A 22,361-nucleotide genomic window follows, 5' to 3' on the forward strand; every position below is an offset into this window, starting at 1 on the left:
GATAATATAGGTAGTGTCGCTACGAAAAGAAATATAAATGAATGTGTATGAGAGAAACTGGGAGCCGAAAGTTTATCTTTGCTGTTTCTGTTTGTTTGGTATTTTCTTTTGTTTCAAAAATGTTTCAAATGGCTCTGAGCACTACGGGACTTAACATCTGAGGTCATCAGTCCCCTAGAACTTAGAACTACTTAAACCTAACTAACCTAAGGACATCGCGCACGTCCTTGCCTAAGGCAGACTGAAGCGCCTAGAACCGCTCGGCCACACGGCCGGCGGCGTTTTAGGAAATAGCGTTTTCTAGCGCTGTTTATCGTTACTACAACATCGCACTGTTTCACGTTACAAATCAACAAATTTCGAAAGAAACCCTGAATTAAACATTGACAAATTCAGTTTCGCAGTAAGTACTGTTTATTCTTAAGTGACAGACGGGTGGATAACTGTGATGAACAAAAAAGGTTACGTAGGTTACCCGGCCCTTTATATATCCTCACTCAGTTTCTAGATGGTACAGTTTCTAGATGGTACACCGATTCCAGTGTTTAGGGGAATACAGTAAGACACTGATCGCAAACGTAAAGAAAGCGAGCGTTACAAGGCAAAGCCCGATAGATGTGCGAACTCCCAAGGTATAGATAAAATGTGTAAGACCTTAGCTGATCAAAGCTACTAGGAAAAATGCTATAATCTACGATTACGTATGGTTGCCTTCGGAGCCTATGGTAGTCTTACAACTCTAGAGTAGATGTAATTCGATGGTTGTAATGAAGTTTTAACTTCCATCTCAAGAATAGGGCTACATAATTAATTTTGGATTTGTTTCTTCTGTACTCCTGGTATACATGTAAATATTCACAGACAGTACCGTGGCACGATGGCAGACGAACCAAACCGAAGTAATAAGGTCCTTACGTAGAGCGGAGTGTCATGTGGTAATTAGCTTCCTGCGTCAATCCATGCTAAGGTAATAGAGAAGTACAGGAACAATACAACATCGTGAGAGAATGGATAGATGGCTTCGATACTTCCAGTATGCTCAAACAAGTCTGAATGACGCAGTGGCAGACCGTCTCTCTGCGAAGAACACGGAATCGCGGGAGACATAGAGATCGTGATGCTCGAAGACTAGCATATCACAATCGAGGTGACACTGCAAAACGTGAAATCACTCACGAACCACTTTTCAACATCTTGCAGCTCATTATGTTCCACAGCTGCACAGATCCATTAAGAAAGCCCTCCAACCGAGGTAGCTCAGGAAAAGTAGACTCTGTGTCAAGGTATTCCACATTACTTTAGCTGCCTAATCACCATGGACGAGTATTGGGGTAACTGCCGTCTGCTTCACGTCTGCTGTGCAGCGAGCTACTTTAATTTAAGTATTAACTGTATTTTTCTTACTTATCACGTCTTCTTCCGTGTGCATTTGCTTTTAGGAAGCTTTAATTGTCGAGTGCTAGTAATAGCGTTCCATAGATTTCGTGTTTGTTTTGAATACAGTCAGAGAGAGTCCCTTTAGTCAACCATAGTGCCAGTAGTGCTAGTGTTTGTTTTCAATACAGTCCAGAGACAGGTAGTGCTATTTTCATTGTTTTCTACAAGAAGTGCCTAGCAACCACAGTTTAGTGAATAAACAGCCGCCTTTAGTGAATTAGCAGTCTAGTTAAAGGTTGATTAACTCTCTTCAGTAAATTGATTCCTTAGGATGGATAGGATGTGTGACTGCTGTGTACGGACGCAGGAGGAGCTGGCCACTGTTCGCGAACAGCTGAGCGTGTTGATGGGCGCGGTCAGCCGTCTTCCGGCTGCTGCCTCGGAGTGTAGCGGCAGTGGGGAGTCTGGTGCGTCGCAAGGTACACCCCAGGTGTTACATGCTTCACCCACTGTCCCTGCTGTCGAGACATCTTCGCGTGTACTGGGCGCGGTTGGGCCACCCTCTCCCCAAGGGGAGTGGCGGGTTCAGCGGCGTTCGCGGCGCACGAGGCGGAGGGTCAATGTGGAGGCTGGCCGTGTGGCATCGCCCGCTCTGCCTGTGAGTGGACATGTGGCTGCTCCTTCAGCAAGGTCCGAGCAGGCACACGGGGGGAGGGGTTTATTAGTTATTGGGAGCTCCAACGTTAGGCGGGTGATGGAGCCCCTTAGGGAAATAGCGTATAGGTCGGGGAAGGAGGTCAGTGTTCACTCTGTCCGCTTGCCGGGGGGTCTCATCCGAGATGTGGAGGAGGCCCCACCGGCGGCGATAGAGAGCACTGGGTGCACCCGACTGCAAATTGTTGCTCATGTCGGCACCAATGACTCCTGCCGTCTGGGTTCAGAGGTCATCCTCAGTTCGTACAGACGGTTGGCGGAATTGGTGAAGGCGGAAAGCCTCGCTCGCGGGGTGAAATCAGAGCTAACTATTTGTAGTATCGTTCCCAGAACCGATCGCGGTCCTCTGGTTTGGAGCCGAGTGGAAGGCTTAAACCAGAGGCTCAGACGATTCTGCGGAGATCTGGGGTGCAAATTTCTCGACCTTCGCTATCGGGTGGAGAAATGTAGGGTCCCCCTGAATAGGTCAGGCGTGCACTACACGCCGGAAACGGCTACAAGGGTAGCGGAGTACGTGTGGAGTGCACATGGGGGTTTTTTAGGTTAGAGAATCCCCTCCCTAGGCCCGACAAGACGCCTCCTGAGACGCAGCAAGGTAGGAGTAGGCAAAATGCAACAGGGAATAACAATATTAATGTGCTAATAGTAAACTGCAGGAGCGTCTACAGAAAGGTCCCAGAACTGCTCTCATTAATAAACGGTCACAACGCTCATATAGTACTAGGGACAGAAAGTTGGCTGAAACCAGACGTAAATAGTAATGAAATCCTAAACTCAGATTGGAATGTATACCGCAGAGACAGGCTGGACAGTGAAGGGGGAGGCGTGTTTATAGCGATAAGAAGTGCAATAGTATCGAAGGAAATTGGTGTAAATCCGAAATGTGAAATGATTTGGGTGAAGGTCACGGTTAAAGCAGGCTCAGACATGGTAATTGCATGTCTCTATAGGCCTCCTGGCTCAGCAGCTGTTGTGGCTGAGCACCTGAAGGATAATTTGGAAAATATTTCGAGTAGATTTCCCCACCATGTTATAGTTCTGGGTGGAGATTTTAATTTGCCGGATATAGACTGGGAGACTCAGACGTTCATAACGGGTGGCAGGGACAAAGAATCCAGTGAAATTTTTTTAAGTGCTTTATCTGAAAACTACCTTGAGCAGTTAAACAGAGAACCGACTCGTGGCGATAACATATTAGACCTTCTGGTGACAAACAGACCCGAACTATTTGAAAAAGTTAACGCAGAACAGGGAATCAGCGATCATAAAGCGGTTACGGCATCGATGATTTTAGCCGTAAATAGGAATATTAAAAAGGGTAGGAAAATTTTTCTGTTTAGAAAAAGTGTCAAAAAGCAGATTTCAGAGTACCTGTTGGCTCAACACAAAAGTTTTGTCTCAAGTACAGATAGTGTTGAGGATCAGTGGACAAAGTTCAAAACCGTCGTACATAATGCGTTAGATGAGTATGTGCCAAGCAAGATCGTAAGAGATGGAAAAGAGCCACCGTGGTACAACAACCGAGTTATAAAACTGCTGCGGAAGCAAAGGGAACTTTACAGCAAACATAAACATAGCCAAAGCCTTGCAGACAAACAAAAATTACGCGAAGCGAAATGTAGTGTGAGGAGGGCTATGCGAGAGGCGTTCAATGAATTCGAAAGTAAAGTTCTATGTACTGACTTGGCAGAAAATCCTAAGAAATTTTGGTCTTATGTCAAAGCGGTAGGTGAATCAAAACAAAATGTCCAGACACTCTGTGACCAAAATGGTACTGAAACAGAGGATGACAGACTAAAGGCCGAAATACTAAATGTCTTTTTCAAAAGTTGTTTCACAGAGGAAGATTGCACTGTAGTTCCCTCTCTAGATTGTCGCACAGATGACAAAATGGTAGATATCGAAATAGACGACAGAGGGATAGAGAAACAATTAAAATCGCTCAAAAGAGGAAAGCCCTCTGGACCTGATGGGATACCAGTTCAATTTTACACAGAGTACGCGAAGAAACTTGCCCCCCTTCTTGCAGCGGTGTACCGTAGGGCTCTAGGAGAGCGTAGCGTTCCAAAGGATTGGAAAAGGGCACAGGTCATCCCCGTTTTCAAGAAGGGACGTCGAGCAGATGTGCAGAACTATAGACCTATATCTCTAACGTCGATCAGTTGTAGAATTTTGGAACACGTATTGTGTTCGAGCATAATGACTTTTCTGGATACTAGAAATCTACTCTGTAGGAATCAGCATGGGTTTCGAAAAAGACGGTCATGTGAAACCCAGCTCGCGCTATTCGTCCACGAGACTCAGAGGGCCATAGATACGGGTTCACAGGTAGATGCCGTGTTTCTTGACTTCCGCAAGGCGTTCGATACAGTTCCCCACAGTCGTTTAATGAACAAAGTAAGAGCATATGGACTAGCAGACCAATTGTGTGATTGGATTGAGGAGTTCCTAGAAAACAGGACGCAGCATGTCATTCTCAATGGAGAGAAGTCTTCCGAAGTAAGAGAGATTTCAGGTGTGCCGCAGGGGAGTGTCATAGGACCGTTGCTATTCACAATATGCATAAATGACCTGGTGGATGACATCGGAAGTTCACTGAAGCTTTTTGCAGATGATGCTATGGTGTATCGAGAGGTTGTAACAATGGAAAATTGTACTGAAATGCAGGAGGATCTGCAGCGAATTGACGCATGGTGCAGGGAATGCAATTGAATCTCAATGTAGACAAGTGTAATGTGCTGCGACTACACAGAAAGATAGATCCTTTATCATTTAGCTACAAAATAGCAGGTCAGCAACTGGAAGCAGTTAATACCATAAATTATCTGGGAGTACGCATTAGGAGTGATTTAAAATGGAATGATCATATAATGTTGATCGTCGGTAAAGCAGATGCCAGACTGAGATTCATTGGAAGAATCCTAAGGAAATACAATCCGAAAACAAAGGAAGTAGGTTACAGTACGCTTGTTCGCCCACTGCTTGAATACTGCTCAGCAGTGTGGGATCCGTACCAGATAGGGTTGATAGAAGATATAGAGAAGATCCAATGGAGAGCAGCGCGCTTCGATACAGGATCATTTAGTAATCGCGAAAGCGTTACGGAGATGATAGATAAACTCCAGTGGAAGACTCTGCAGGAGAGACGCTCAGTAGCTCGGTACGGGCTTTTGTCAAAGCTTCGAGAACATACCTTCACCGAAGAGTCAAGCAGTATATTGCTCCCTCCTACGTATATCTCGCGAAGAGACCATGAGGATAAAATCAGAGAGATTAGAGCCCACACAGAGGCATACCGAAAATCCTTCTTTCCACGAACAATACGAGACTGGAATAGAAGGGAGAACCGATAGAGGTACTCAAGGTACCCTCCGCCACACATCGTCAGGTGGCTTGCGGAGTATGGATGTAGATGTAGATGTAGATATCACTATGACATCGAGACAGAGGTGCAGAGTAAGAGGAGGTAACTTGTGGATTCACCACCGTCGACAGCGGCAACTATCATCAGGCAATATGTTACTGAGTATTCCTTTGGGACTACCACGATGAGATGCTAACGTATTACGCTTGTGAGGACAGTCACAAGAGCATACTACCTAAAACTCCAGACGAGACTACAGGAGGCTGCCAAGATGAAGCGTCCTGGGAAACTATACATTAAGGTGTTCGTACTCCACAGCAACGCCACAGCTATTACTTCTCTGAATAAAATTGATATGACTGTTGGGAACTAAACGTCGACTGGTTACCATTCTTTATAACTTCTTGTGTCTGTGTTGCTCTAAACAATGCAAGTGGCGTTATTACGAAAACGGTATCTGATAAAAATTAGTCCCCAGACTATCTAACACTGTATATCTGTACACCTGACTGCAATTAGCCCCTACCAAATTACTTAGAAAACCAATACTGGAAACTAAAGGACCGATCCTGTGTAAAATTGTATTGTGTAGTGTAGTGATGAGAACTACTGTAGCCGGCCGCGGTGGTCTCGCGGTACTAGGCCCGCAGTCCGGAACCGCGCGACTGCTACGGTCGCAGGTTCGAATCCTGCCTCGGGCATGGATGTATGTGATGTCCTTAGGTTAGTTAGGTTTAAGTAGTTCTAAGTTCTAGGGGACTGATGACCATAGATGTTAAGTCCCATAGTGCTCAGAGCTATTTGAACCATTTGAACCAGAGTTACTGTAGCTGAGGTCACAATACATGACTCGCAATTTCAACACTCAAAAGTTACAGAATATAAATGCTACATTAAAGTACAAAGGGGGTTTGAAATAATAAATAACCCAAAATTTTTCAGAGTAAATGCCGTGTAATCTTATGAACGCAAACTAATTTAAAAAAAAATTCAAACGCTGCACAATACTCATGCAGATTAACACTGCGCTGTGAGAATGAAACAATCTGCATAAGAAATGAGATCTGAAATGAACGTCACGTAAACTGAACCTGGCAATAATTTAGAAATGCAACACATAGCTATGCATTATCTTACTGTCTTGACTGTACTGTAATTGGCCCTAACAAATTTGTATGGCTTACCTGTGGCAAGGGAAACTACGTTCTGCTCGAAGTGATGGACATAAAAAAAAATGCAGCCCAGCAGCAAACAACTGAATAAAATAAAACTTTGCGCAGTGCAATGGAAGAACATTCTGAGCACGTTAAGCTTCGGCTTTACTTTTCTACAACTGTGGTCCGCTCAGTACAGTGCAGCGACGTATAATTAGAAAATGAAATTTGTCAGGAGACAGTGGTAGAATTTAAGCTTGTTAAATGATTGAAAGGAAACTAACATTTCAAAAACTATGTTATGTACATTGAAACTCATTCTCTGACAGCTACAATGATTTTCACGAAAATTGCTTTTTATCACAAATCTTATTCTGCCCTGATGTTAATTACTGAAATTGTAAAGGAATGGTAAATTTAGAACATCTGAGTGCAAGCCATATCAACTGATAACTTCACTTAATCACGTATGAACAGTGAAATCATCTAACTCAAATCAAGAAAGAAAAATCATACTAAAAGTTTCCGTTTTCCAAACACATCATTAATTATGACAACAACGCCTAGAAATCTTCACCTCTTAATCTAATCTTTTCAAAATTCAGCACCCTCCAGAACTTTTGGCATGTGAAGATATTCGTCTATTTTTTAACATGCAACTCAACTCAAACTCCCCTAAATGCAACTCCGTTACACCAACTGGTCCATCGCTGGAAGTTTCTGGTACCCTTCCACGCCCAGTTATCCTTTGTCATTGACTCATTCAGCCAAATTCATTTTCTTTGTGTCTCTCTTTCATTGTCTCTTTTGCCACAGACAAAGATCCCTTCATTCTGTTCTACTACTACAGTCTCATCTCACCGTCCCTGTCTAACATTTTCTTTCTCTTACAGCTAATATCTCATTCCTCCCTTCCTACCACTGCTGTCTCTTGTCATTATCACTATCTCTCTTATATTCATTGTCATTGTCATACATTCTGTCTCTTATTATCACTGGCCCACACCCGCTTCCACTTTCCCTTCCTTGCTATTCCTCCCTCCCCTCCCCCCCCCCCCTCAACTGTCTCCATCACTCTTATCCTTACACTGTTCTCCAACTGTCAACTATGCTCTATTGCCACTGTGTCCCTCTCTTTCTCTGCCATAGCAGATGGTTAGAGATGATTTGCACAGACAATTGCCAAAGCGTTGGATTGGACTCAGAGGAGATGTGTTGTGACCGGCTCGTTCGTTAGACTTATCGCCTCTGGATTTTTTCTTGCGGGTATTTGTTAATGACATTGTTGATAAAGACATTCCAACTACACATGAAGATATGCGAGACAGAATTGTCAGAGCATGTGTCTCGGTAAGTGCTGAAGTGATAAGAATACCACTCAGTCCATGATAAGAAGATTGCAGCACTGAATTGATACCAATGGTCATCACTTCGAACACCTTCTGTAAATGGACGTTCATTCCACCTTTGTGACCATCGTTGACCTTCAAAGACCTTACTGTTACACATAACCGGATTCATCGCCATAGCCGCTATCACAAAATAAGTACCAAACTACAGCATCCCATTTAAAAAAAAAATAGGTTGACCTTCATATCTCTGACGCGACCCCACGTAGCAACAAAAAACCAACTTCATATTATGCCCCCGTTGTCCCACAAACTTTTCAACTGGCGCCATATTTTCGGAGATATTCTAAGTGGCAATAGTTAGTGACTCAATCTGTATGTCTAGCAACGCAGGCTGTATCAGTCATACTTCGTTTTTCATAAACTTGGTGCGGAACATCGCGTGTCGCAGTATTTAAAAACGACGGAAAATTATTCTGTGCACATCATTTCATTGTTTAATACACAATTGCCCAAAAATCCATTTTCTCATCGAAAATCTCATTCTATACACCCTTAAAAAGAGTATGTAAGCATACGGCGCTAGGACTGATAGGAAAGCAGAAATTTATTTTTCCTGAGTGCACGCACGAGTGAAACACGAATACGGTGCTACAGTCTGGAACCGCGCGACCGCTACGGTCGCAGGTTCGAATCCTGTCTCGGGCATGGATGTGTCTGATGTCCTTAGGTTAGTTAGGTTTAAGTAGTTCTAAGTTCTAGGGGACTTATGACCACAGCAGTTGAGTCCCATAGTGCTCAGAGCCATTTGAACCATTTTGAACGAATACGGTGACGTGTTCTAAATACGCTCCGCTTAGCACTCTACAGCGACTTGTGTGTAGTTCGCAGTTCCAGTTTCCTAACTACTTATTAATTTTTGTAGCACACGGCTGCGTTTTACTACCAACATATTATTGATAGGCGCTCAAAACATAATGCAGACTGCAATGTTAACAAATTAGCTTACTGTCATTCTAAAATAAATTGGTACTACAGTCAATATACACAATATTTCAGGAAAAAAGGAGAGCTGAAAAATGACGTGTTCTTACTTGATCGCACAGAAATGTTATTTCGTATAACATCAGAGGATATTATACTACCGCCTTCATGAAATATTCATCTAGTGCTACATCTATCTTGCGCTACTTTACATTTTGAAAGGTGTGGCCCAGTTTCCATGTAACGCAGCATAATTGGCTGTCGGGCCACGATTGATTGATTGAAGTGGTGATGACGAATCAGCTGCTCTGTCTGTAACCTCACTTGCTCTGCAAAAGAGCCCTGCATCAGGATTATACACCCCTCCCCTTGACCTATAAGCAATGTGTGAAGTTACGTCGCGGTGCATTTTCCATAGAATAATACTCGTATTTTGCTTACTAATTGCTCCGTCACCCTCATCGTCATCATCATAGTTAAGATATTAAAATCTATAGCATGTTGCTATAACCACTATTATCTTCTACCTACTGATATATTTTGTAGGCCTATTTATTAATTGCATTTTTACGAACTTCATTACGTTACTTAATGTCTCACAATCAGAACAGTTACTATGCACTCGCATTTCCTTATGAACTGATACTGAATTATGTGCCAAAACAATTTTAGTAGCTACGGAGTGCTCTTGTACTTTTCCGTCATTCAAGAGTTTACTTCCCTTTTTCGTTCGGTTAACTTTCATTAGTATCCAGCACAAAGAAATCATTTTTGCGTCTATAATTATTTTCTTGAGTGTCGCAGTCATAATAATACTATAAATTTCCCTTACTTCACGTCTATGGTAACAAATTTTTGGTCACAAGACTACCCGTTTCGGTCTATAATGGCCATTTTCTGATCTGTTTTATAAAAACATGTCCTAATATTATGGAGTCATAGTTACATATTCAAATTCTCAACACAAAATCAGCGCTAGCATCGTCAAATGTGTGCAAATAAGAGTCATCTTGTCAGCAGCACTACTGTTCAAAGCAAAGAGACCTGAAGATGGCCATTACGGACTGAAACAGGTAGTCTGACGAGAAAAAATTTATGACCATAGACGTGAAGTAAAGGAAATTTATTCTATATTCGGGTCACTGTTCAAATTGCGTCCAGGTCGCAGCCTGTCAAACATAATCATACCCTTTCGTCGACAACAGTAAATTCCATTTCGAATTTGTAGATAGGGTCTCGTTGTCTTTTACAGTTACTACGAAAAAGTGAGATGAAAATCTTTAATGTTGTCCTCTGTTTTCGCCCTTCGCTTCTGGTACTTCAGTTTCATGTTTTCTACTCCGATTTTATTCCAGCCTCTTTCTTTATTCGGTTTAATCAGCTTTCACTGCCTTGAAATAAGTGGCAGTATTTAAGAAATACTTTTCTGACCGTAAGTGCCGGCTGGTGTGGCCGTGCGGTTCTAGGCGCTTAACTTTGGACCCACGCGACTGCTGCGGTCGCAGGTTCGAATCCTGCCTCGGGCATGGGTGTGTGATGTCCTTAGGTTAGTTAGGTTTCAGTAGTTCTAAGTTCTAGGGGACTGATTACCTCAGATGTTAAGTCCCATAGTGCTTGGAACCATTTGAACCATTCACCCTAAGTAAATAGCAAAATGCCATAAGAAAGTATTGTCCAAAGTACAGAAGCTTCATTATTTAATTCAGAATGTTCACGTTTCCAAATCTTCACTCTTTACGAGAAGAAAAGATTGAAGAAGTACAGTAATTGTTCTTCTAATTTAGCTTCGCTCTTTTGTCAATAATTTATTAGCTGCACAGTTTCTTATACGATAGATATATCGGCTTTTGTTTTCACAATTTAATTCTTTATCCATAGGTCATCCTTACAGTGTTATCGTGCGTCATATATTAATACACTGCGAAACCGTGATTATAAGTTAAATAAGTTAAACGTACAGAGATAGACCGTCTGGCAAAAAAACTGAAGAACATGGAAGGGGAGGAGGAAACCAAATGACACTTCGTGGATTGATAGCGTATGCGATTTTATTTAAGTGATTACTATATCTTGTCAAATCTACAAACAACCTTGCCATGTAAGTCCACTTTCCAGTATGACGTTGTGCTCCCTTCCGCCAGTATGCATGCTGTGATTCGGTTGGGAAAGATATCCTCTTCTGAAGCAAGACGGACCACAACTGTTGTAACACGTTTTCGATATCGCAGGTACTGACACTGTGACAGAGTTAACTTCCTAGTTGGTCCCGCGCCTATTCTGTCGGTGACATAGCTGAGAATCTTGCTGGCATAAGATTAACTCAACATTGCTCATAGAGACGAGTGCCCTGTTGAGAACTGGCACCACTGTACTGAGGTTTGAGAAGTAGCACACGAGAACGCAAGATATTCGGAGCGCACCGGTGTGCTGTCAACAGTTCCCTCAGTCAGTACCGGGAGGGGGAGGAGATTAGTGTTTAACGTCCCGTCGACAACGAGGTCATTAGAGACCGAGCACAAGCTCGGATTAGGGAAGGATGGAGAAGGAAATCGGTCGTGCCCTTTCAAAGATCCATCCCGACTTTTGCGTTAGGTGATTGAAGTAAAGTACGGAAAACCTAAAGCAGAAAGGCCGGACGCGGGTTTGAACCTTCGTCTTCCCAAGTGCGAGTCGAGTGTGCTAACCAGTGCGCCGCCTTCCTCGATTCAGTCAGTTCCAGGCATGATTTGATGTCGTATTGGATGACTCCTCTCACCATGATGCCTGGAGTAAAACCGCTGTGCCTCTCCAAAACATTTGAGGAAAGGACCTCCTCCCATGTCGCTGCCATATTTATCAACTACGGAAATCCGGTGTAGTGCAGAACCGCATTTCGTTTATGAACACAGTGCTACGCCATTCATCACCAGGCCGTGCTTCCCGGTCACTGCAACTCTCGAGACGCAGCCGTCTGTGCCGTGGTGCTAACATCGTCTTACACATTTCTTGGTTCAACTGCTGCTAGTGTTTAATCAATGGTGCGTGAAGACACAATGTCGCCAACCGTGGAGCTCCTATCATACTGTCAGCTGATGGTAAGATTGTCTCCCACAAGCACGTCCGCAGCTCGTGGTCTAGCGGCAAGTGTTTCTGCCTCTGGATCACAAGTTCCCGGTTTCGACTCCTGGTCGGCTCGGGGATTTTCTCCGCCCAGGGACTGGGTTTTTGTGTTGGGCCGAGACTTGTACGGGCGCTGATGACCACGATGTTGAGCGCCCCGGAAACCAACATCATCATCGTCATCATCTTCCCACAAGCATGCAGCATCTTTGTGTCCTCCACAACAATCACTCAACATCTGACTCTGTCCACGACCTTTATACGCCCGACTAGGTATAGTAACAAAACTAAACACGATCAATACTAATCAACTGTAGTGGCCGTTCTAACTGTCGTAAAGAATAGCAACTCTGATCATTTACATATCCGCCAATGATGTGTACGAGTACGATGTTACACTGATATCCAACCATGTGTTCTGGACGGCTCACTACCTTTATTGGGCAGCGTGTGATTGTTACGATCACTTGAAACTTCAAAATTGTCTGGGGCTGAGGTATCTCGTACATTTTCTGTCTCGTTTAGTGGAATACAGATAGTTCTCCTTTTGGAGGCGTTCCATACATTTCATGTCCATTTTCTGTTTTCTTTCCCGGAAGCCAGAGTCAGTGACAAACATATTAGCTTTTTCGATAGCTTCTACGAATGTATGACCTCTGTCCTTTATACTGCTACATTAATAACAGCCAGTTAGGAACGACATTTTTCTTTTCTTCCTACTTTTTCATCAGGGTCCTACACTATCATGAAGTAGTTGTCTTTGTTGTCATTCGTGGATTTCTTTAGCTTTGCGTAGATAACTTTTTCTTTCCTATCAGTGTTAATTTACTTTACTTTTTCGTGTCCTATCAGTGTCCTATCAGTGTATTAGCACGTTGCAGTAGAGTTTTACATTGAATACCTTGCGTTTATTTTTAAAACACATGCTATAATTGTATCTGGGATTCCCTTTTGTTTACAAAGCATCTTTCGTGGTATTCTGTAAAGTGGATACATACATTTGTACATTTATTACTACTTCTTTTATGTTAAAAACAGCGTTTTGTTTATGAAGTTGGTCTACTTGCTACTTACGGTGTTTCATTACATATTCTACACTTTCCCCTCTTGTTAGCAGTGGTTGGTGTCGACAGACTTCATTTCACATCTGCAGGTTTTGTCATTTTGCGCTATTTCTTGCGCTGCACTATTTATAATTCACTGTTTTTCATTCATCACTGTCACAGTGTTTATGCGTATTCGTCTGTTTTTGTTCACGTTGTGAGTTTTGCCAACCTAGAAACGATTTTTTGTGCGTGTGTGTGTGTGTGTGTGTGTGTGTGTGTGTGAGAGAGAGAGAGAGAGAGAGAGAGAGAGAGAGAGAGAGAGAGAGAGAGAGAGAGAGAGAGATTTAGTGAACTTGTATTGTATGTAGGTAGAGTAGGTAGAGACGACAGAGGGGGTACTGGTGTCCGACACTGAAGCCTACAGTCTTACATACTGCAGATACTCTCAATTTGTTTAAGTGGTACAACTACCTGGAAAGCGCGCTAGCACGTAAGCACTCTATTCGGGGCGCCAAGTTGGGCCTGGTGAATTAACGGCAAGGGCCGGTGTATCGGCTAACCTCGATGTAGTCCTTACTCGATTTCCCATATCCGACTTGTTGCGTACTGGTTTCATACCCACGTCCCGCTCGAGTTGCACGATTCCAAAATGTTTTCACCCTTTCACGTGGGATAACATTAAACGAAAACAGATTGGGTGCATAAATTCCGTACCGGTGGAGGGATTAGTGACGGGAAGGGCATATGAACCCCCTCTGCCACAAATATTGTCAAAGCCAGAATGAAAGATCGACTCTTGTAAGCCATGTGATGAGCCCAGGAAAAAGGAGTGTTTAGGAGGTACTGTAAGTTAACTTCAACCTGGGTTTCCTTACTCTTCTTTTCATTAAGTGGGAAAGATAAAACAACATCCTAATGCTTTTTATCATCCATTGAATCACCGCACAGCACCAGCGCTATCTGCCGTTAGAGGTTATGACTAGTACAAATTAATTATGAAATTACAAAATTGACAGATTACGTTAGAAAATAAAATGTGTTATATTATAAAGCTTTGACATCTATACAGAACAAAATTTCACGGCTTGCTCCGTAGGTCAGCGACAGATAAAAGACAGCGAGCACAATGATGCATCTGAATCGGTTAGACATTAAAGCAGGGAAACATTACAGAAATCCATTAAAATCTGTTAGGCAGAACTACGGTAAGGGACACTGTGAAAAACCAGCAGAAACAGCATTTAGTGAGCCAAAGTACGACTAACCGCAATTCAGTCAGTCTTTATGGACTTTTTTTAGTTGTCAGACTGTCTCTCTTAGCTTCCACTGATACGCGCACATTATTCCGACCAGTGTAACGATTCTCAACTACGATATGATGCCGCATAGTTTTTATCCAGTAAGACGTGCGGTCCGTAGCATGTACTACGTGTGCTGTATGGATAAACTGCCTAGGGCTTCATTTTCACTGCTGCCGCAACTACGTCTTCAAGTGCGGTCTACTCCCTGATCCTCTTGCTAATTTGTCTGTCTTTCCTAGCGCGATCCTTGGGTCTGTGTTTTGATTCTATTTTCCACGACAAAAGCCATGTCTAAGCTAAAGCCAAAATCTCTAACACGCATTAATTATACTCTTACCGCTTCCGAATATCAGGAACTAACTTTCAAGAAACTCGGTTTAGTTTAAGAAAAGTAACATAATTCACATTTACTCTTCGGTATTAGGTTCTAGCTACAGGACGACCTATTTTCATTTTCTGTCTTAAAAAGAAAAGTAGTTGTATTAAAATAACAAAATCTACGAATCAAAAGAACACATAAGCTTCTAATAACCTCATGTTGACAGCTTCGTGTATAAAAAAAGAGAGACGTAATACCGAATGTACACTCATTCCTTTTCTTGGACCTGTTGATGACACTGTTAGTAGAAGTAGAAAGCAAAAGATATAAATGGTGTGATATTTATTATCGATGTGTTTAGTACGGATGACGACAAAAGGATAAGATTGATGGAAATGGGTAGAACGCTATCAGTAAGTACACTATCTGACTACTTACAAGATAGAATGTAATTTGATCTTGATTGTAAATGTCCATCAGTAGTGCTCATTAAGCGATACGCATACGACGGACCATGTGTCTCAAAAACTTTGGATGAAGTTGACTCTTGACGGTCACGAAGTCATCAGGTTGACGGTTAAACATGGCCTCATGCAACTTGCGATTAAATACACAGACAAAAGCTACACAACATCTAATATAATGAAATAAGTACAAATTAAATATGACAGTCTAATCGCTAATGGTAAGTTGGATGCCTCGTAGATAAGATACAACCTTTAGTTAGGACTTCTGTTCTGAAGCGTTGCCAGCAAACATTACGCAGACTAGTATCTGGTTCCACTTCACTGTCTATGAGCAGTGCAAACCCCTGGTCTCGTGGTTTTCGCTGGCCACACTGGACTCGCTACGCTAATGGCCCGGAGGACACACTATTCCTCGCTGCAATGCGCTGTAATTGCCGCTCCTTAAATGACAGCCCGACGTGAGATACTGAGTTGCTAATGCAAATTGCCAAGCAATGGAGCGCCGGTTCAGGTATGGCCAAAATTGCTTTTGTCCCCGTAGCTCGCCTTGGCATAAAGCCCCGTACGGAAAGGCTTGCTGTCAGATGCTGTTGATCACGCTCTTTGACACACTACCGCCTGCCCAACAGTGAAAGCCTGAAATTTCACTAACCACAGGCACTTCCAGAGACCACGAATAGCGCGTCTCTTGCCTCGTCAGCTTAAAATACACGGGTGATCGCGTCCTCCAAGTTGACCCTTCCAGCGTAGGCAACCGAAGGTTGTAACGTCAAACTCAACTCCAGCGTGACTACCTGTAAGCAGAAATAACGGAATGTAAATCAGACAAAAATGTAGTTTTATCTTTCATCAAAAACACACAAAACTGCCGTTCCAAAAATTCCAACAACAAGCACGCTGACATTGCACTTTACACCACTTTTATGACAGTCACTTATAACGTACTTGCATCAAATATACAGGCAGCTAGTTTTAATTGGAGTATAACTCTGTTTTGTGTGTTTCCGTTAATCTGTGATGTCGTGAAACTATACGTGTGATTATCATCTCAATAGTTTATATCTGGTCATTTTTAAGACCAGCCAACGAGAACTTTGATAGACGATTCTCACTACTGACATTTGTAGCTGCGTTGCGGCATATTGTTATGATGTTGTTTAGATTTTAAAAAATCTACGGTAGAAATAGCTTGACAAATAAGAATAAGACCTTGTTACTTATGCAATACATCATGCAATAAGATTTACGATTTAGCATTCACTTTACTAGTTGAAAATAGCTAAACGCCCGTGCACTGTGTCTAGCTGATAGAAAAGTTTAAATAAATAAAAGATAAAGACTCCTCGGCTGTTTTGCTAATGCTCTGGATTAATGTTTGCTTTCTAAGAAAAGGAAATTAGTCCCACTTCTACGTTCCTGCTGAAAATCTTACGAGGAGAACGCGGGAAATGCCACAACCAAATTTCCCAGAAACTCAGCTCAGTGGAAAAGGAGTGAACACGTGCTGCGGCTTGTCTGTAGACACCCCACCGTTTCTGAGAAAACGAGGTCAGAGTTTTTCGGCGTAATTTAGGTGTCTTTAATCGCGGAATAAGTGTAGCCGAAATGGTGATACAGTGACTACCGTCACGGCCTCTCACTTTTGCGCCCCATGTTCGAATCCCGATTAATGTTTTTAATTATTTTATTTTATTTTTCATTTATCTACACATGCCCGTAGAAGGTTACTACCCGAATATTTCTTATGAAGTCAGGGTATGGAAGAGCTTTATGTTAATTGTAAAATTACAAATGGGTTTCAGAATAGATGTCATATATTTATTACATACTGTATGTGTGTGTAATATTTTCAGGGGTTACAAACTTTTTAAATTTTAATATTCTTATATATATTTCTTATGTCAATTGTAATATTTCATTCTTACATTTATTCTTCGGGAAGATTTGCTGCATTCCCTGGGATGATACCGATCTTACAAACATTCGAAACATAGAAATTGCGAATACCATAAGCATCACGCGATGGCAGCTTCCCCACAGTGACATTTCTTTGTATGAATTTCTTCGGGAAAGAAACGTCGTCAACACTGCTGAAGATTCCACGCGTTGGTAATAATTCCGCGGCAAATTACGCATAGTGGATCCCTATTCCTAAAACTGGCTCTTGCATTTCATTATGGATAACGATACACTACAGGAGTTTCACCGAGTCGGATACAAATAATTTTCTCATTTATTTATCGCTCTTTTCATTAATACATTCGCCAAGTAAACAATTAGTAGACGAATAAGGACAATAATATTGGAAAATCCGAAAGGGGGGAAATTTATAACTTTTAAGTGTGGTAATCTTCCAATGAGTTGCAAGAAGTGTGCAACCAAGTTATGCCAAACTGACTATCAAGAACAGTGATTAGGGATGGAATGTAAACTTTCAAAACTTAAGTACGGTAAATATTCGTAAACTCTAGAACAGAAGATAGTTTTTATATTCGTTACGTTAGATTACAAAAAAATGGCTCTGAGCACTATGGGACTCAACTGCTGTGGTCATCAGTCCCCTAGAACTTAGAACCAATTAAACCTAACTAACCTAAGGACATCACACACATCCATGCCCGAGGCAGGATTCGAACCTGCGACCGTAGCAGCAGCGCGGCTCCGGACTGGAGCGCCTAGAACCGCACGACCACCGCGGCCGGGGTTAGATTACAAGACGGGGCAAGCTCGAAAAGGCAGTTACTTCCAACAGCCTATCAAATAGAATATCCGGAAAACTTAACTTGTTTAGCAGCTGCAACTGGAATCAAAACTCCATCGACAGCTAACGGCCACCGGAGACGCCATTCGGGTACATTCACAGGACGAAATGCGGGAGTACGTACATGCGGGCAACGCAGCGTCAATTCCAATGCCACGGTTTAGAAACCAAAGGCTGTCAATAGATAGTATACACATTACGAAACCAAAGTCAAGAGATAAGGCAATCACGTCTTCATGTCTGAAGACTTAATGAAGCCCTTAAAGTAGCGCAACGTGCGCTAAGCAATTAATTAAATATTAAGCTAAGTAAGGCTTAAGCCTTTTAATTATAATCTGAAGTTTCAATTACTTTACTAAAATTGCTAATATAAAAGGATAAGAGGCTTGTGATAACCAATAGCACATTTACCAACTGACATCAAATGCATTCAATACCAGCTTGGTACGAACTTAAGGCTTAACATTTACAGGTAAGATTGATGTTGCAGGCACTCAAGATTCAAATCCCTCTAAAAAAAATTTAAAAGAACATTAGTTTGAAACGTCAATAGCTGATTCAACACTGCTGATAACGTACAACAGATAAGGAACGACTTATAGCTAAGGAACAAAAAATGGAAACACCAGTGCACATTAAGTACCGCCGGCAGAATCGGAGCGGAACAGTTCAAAGACAAATTTACCACTGTATCCAGTGACCTATCTAAGTAAACATTTAAGTTAAAATGAACAGTCAAGATGGCAAAGGTAGGAACAGCAAAGTTACAAACAGTACTATTACATAATTTGCGGCCCTGCAAAGGTAGGAACAGCAAAGTTACAAACAGTAATGTTGCATAATAGTACTGTTTGTAACCTTGCTGTTCCTACCCTTGCAAGGCCACGAATTCTGACGATGGCTTTTAAATTAGCCGAATCCTGTAAATAAACAAATATTATTGCGATCTTGACTGTTGATTTAACTCTAATATAGCATCAGCTCTCTGTTCTCCGTATACTGTTTTGCCTAAATTTGTAAGTAAACATTCTTTTAACCCTAGAATAGCTCGGAGACTCTATCAGAACAGCTGCCCGTACAACAGTTCTTATACACACATAAACAGAAATCACGAAGCATATCAGCAGAGTTACACTCGCGGCTTCAAATAGATTACAATACTGCAACAAAACCTAATCTTTCAGACTCCACAGGTGAGGTTCACTGAGGGAATAAACACAATACGTGCCACAACTTCTTAAGTACTCTAGGTGCTATGATTCAAAGCACTATTCCGGTCCCCAACATCCACGAGGCACACTGCGAGAACATTCCAGAAGGCAGAAAACTGCTGGTGCACTCTCTCTTCAAAAACCGGAAATTAGCCACAATGGACGCTATAGTGCATGCGGCTCCCAGTACAAGACACCCCAACGGCCACCATATCAATAGACTGGCCCCTCAGTTCGCACCTTCTACCGCCTCGTACCAACACATTTCGTCAACCGCCTCACTGATCCCGCCTTCTCGTCACTCGCAAACGGCGATAAACCCGAGCGAATCAGTGCGCACTCGCGACTTTACCGGTACGCCAGTCGATCAGAGGATCCGGAAGATTGCACAACACCGCCACACTGAACAACGGGCTGTTCTCACAGCCTCGCTTCTTTTTCAGCCTTCATCGAACTGACATCTACTCATGAAGGTACTGTGTTTATTTATTGAATGGTTCGAAACCCCAGAAGTCCATAGCTGGAGATTATGCGATCCAAATTATCATATTGCGAAGTCCATTTGAAAGGTAATCTCTATTTGTATGTGGCGCCGAAAAGGTGTGAGTGTACGGGGTGGGGGATGGGGTGGGGGTGTAATGGAAAGTGTGAGGTGAGTAGGGGTGGGTGGAGGGGTGGGGGGAGATTAATAGCCGATACACTCACTCCCGCTTTTGTGTTAGAGCTTCTCGGTCACTTGTAATGGCCACTCAAAATAGGCATCGCAATCAATAGCCGCGAAAATGTTAAATTCTTTTCTTCTCTGACGACAAAAAATTCAAGTCGTTTTGATTTTCCATCGCCAAAGTTGTTTCGATTACGCGATAAGTCACACAGATCTGAAGGCTGTAAATTCAACTAAATACTTAAGGAATACAATTACAAATAACCGAAATTGGAACGAGCACATAGATAATATTGTGGGTAGAGCAAACCAAAGACTGCGATTCATTGGTAGAACACTTCGAAGGTGCAACAGGTCTACTAAAGAGACTGCTTACACAACGCTTGTCCGACCTATTCTGGAATATTGCTGTGCGGTGTGGGATCCGCATCAGATGGGACTGGCAGATGACATCAAAAAAGTACAAAGAGGGGCTGCTCGTTTTATATTTTCATGAAATAGGGGAGATAGTGCCACACACATGATACGTGAATTGGAGTGGCAATCATTAAAACAAAGAGTTTTTCGCTGCGACGGGATCATTCACCAGTTTTCTCCTCCGATTGCGTAAACATTCTGCTGGCACCAACCTACATACGGAGAAATGATCATCACGATAAAATAAGAGAAATCAGGGCTTTCACAGAATAATTTAAGTGCTCGTTTTTCCCACGTGCCGTTTGAGAGTGGAACGGTAGAGAGAAAGATAGAAGGTGGTTCATTGAACCCTCTGCCAGGCACTTTATTGTATATATAAGAGTAATCACGCAGATGTAGACGTAGATGTGGTGTATATATATCGATTCAAGAATGTAAGTTCTGTGCATCAATCCTGTCGTTCGTTTAAGAGTGTAAGAGTGAATGTTCAACAGTTATAAGGCAACTGGGCCAGAGAAGTTGACTGTAAGGTTACAAAGAGATTATGAGAAGAACTTGCTCCTCTTCTATCAGTAGTTTGTCATAGGTCAATGAAGCAACAAAGTCTGCTAGCGATGAGAAATATAGTGCAGGTCATCTAACAGACGGGCATTATTGTAGACCTACGAGAGCGGGCTGCAAATTAATGCCGCCAACATTTTATATGAAAACTCTTAAAGCTTTTTTAAATAGGACTAACCGTATTAACTTTCTACATCATTATTCTTAAGCTCTACTTATTTATGTCTCAAAGTAGTAACCCAGGAGACCATCCCATTTCTCCCAGTGAGAGACCAGTTTTTTGTTTCTGTCACTGTAGAATGTTTGGCTTTGTTGACGGAGGTACAACCTCACATCCATCCGCGCCACTTCGTCACTACCAGAGTGAACTCCTCTAAGGTGTTCTTTAAGTTTCGAGAAACGGATGAAAATCGGATGGGACGAAGTCGGAACTGTGTGGTGGTTGACCTACGACAGTGAACCAAAGACGTCGGATTGTTGCAGATTTCGCAGCGCTCGCATGTGATATGGCGTTTTCATGCTAAAGGAGAGGGTGCGGAATGTATGGACGAACTCTCTGAATTCGTGGATTCAGTTTTGTGAGGATATCTTACTCATCGGTACACCTCCGCATTATACGCTACAATTCGCATCCCTCTAGCGGCAGACGGTTGCAGTTCGCGTCAGCCAAGGGGCAAAATCGAACGTGTAATACTCGCGACGTGTAATACTTGAACCAATACTGAAATTACTTTTCAGCATGCCCTCGTAAAAGAGGCCTAGTTCAAATGCAGTGTACTGTAAAAGATTAATTAAGCAAAGCGACTTCCGAGATGCATATTTAACAATGAATATTACTCTAGACTTACGTTATGTGAAAATAAATTACTTTAAAATATATGATCATTAAATTACCACTGATTTAGCGGACGCCACAAACCCCACATGTAGTCTTTTTGACATGTGATAATTGGCTATTAAAATTGATACACGAAGAAGAAATCCAGTTGATAAACGGGTATTGATTGGACAAATATATTATACTAGAACTGACATGTGATTGCATTTTCACGCAATTTGGGTCCATAGATCCTGAGAAATCAGTACCCAGAACAACCACTTCTGCCCGTAATAACGGCCTTGATATGCCTGGGCATTGGGTCAAACAGAGCATGTATGTCGTGTACAGGTACAGCTGCCCATGCAGCTTCAACACGATACCACAGTTCATCAAGAGTAGCGACTGACGTATTGTGACGAGCCAGTTGCACGGCCACCATTGACAAGACGTTTTCAATTGGTGAGAGATCTGGAGAATATGCTGGCAAGGGCAGCACTCGAACATTTTCTGTATCCAGAAAGGTCCGTAGAGGACCTGCAACATGCGGTCGTGCATTATACTGCTTAAATGTAGGGTTTCGCAAGGATCGAATGAAGGGTAGAACGACGGGTCGTAACACATCTGAAATGTAACGTCCACTGTTCGAAGTGCCGTCATTGCGAACAAGTGGTGACCGGGACGTGTAACCAATGGCACCCCATACCATCACGCCGGATGATACGCCAGTATGGCGATGACGAATACACGCTTCGA

The sequence above is a fragment of the Schistocerca americana genome, chromosome 3, assembly GCF_021461395.2.
Source record: "Schistocerca americana isolate TAMUIC-IGC-003095 chromosome 3, iqSchAmer2.1, whole genome shotgun sequence".
NCBI lineage: Eukaryota > Metazoa > Arthropoda > Insecta > Orthoptera > Acrididae > Schistocerca > Schistocerca americana.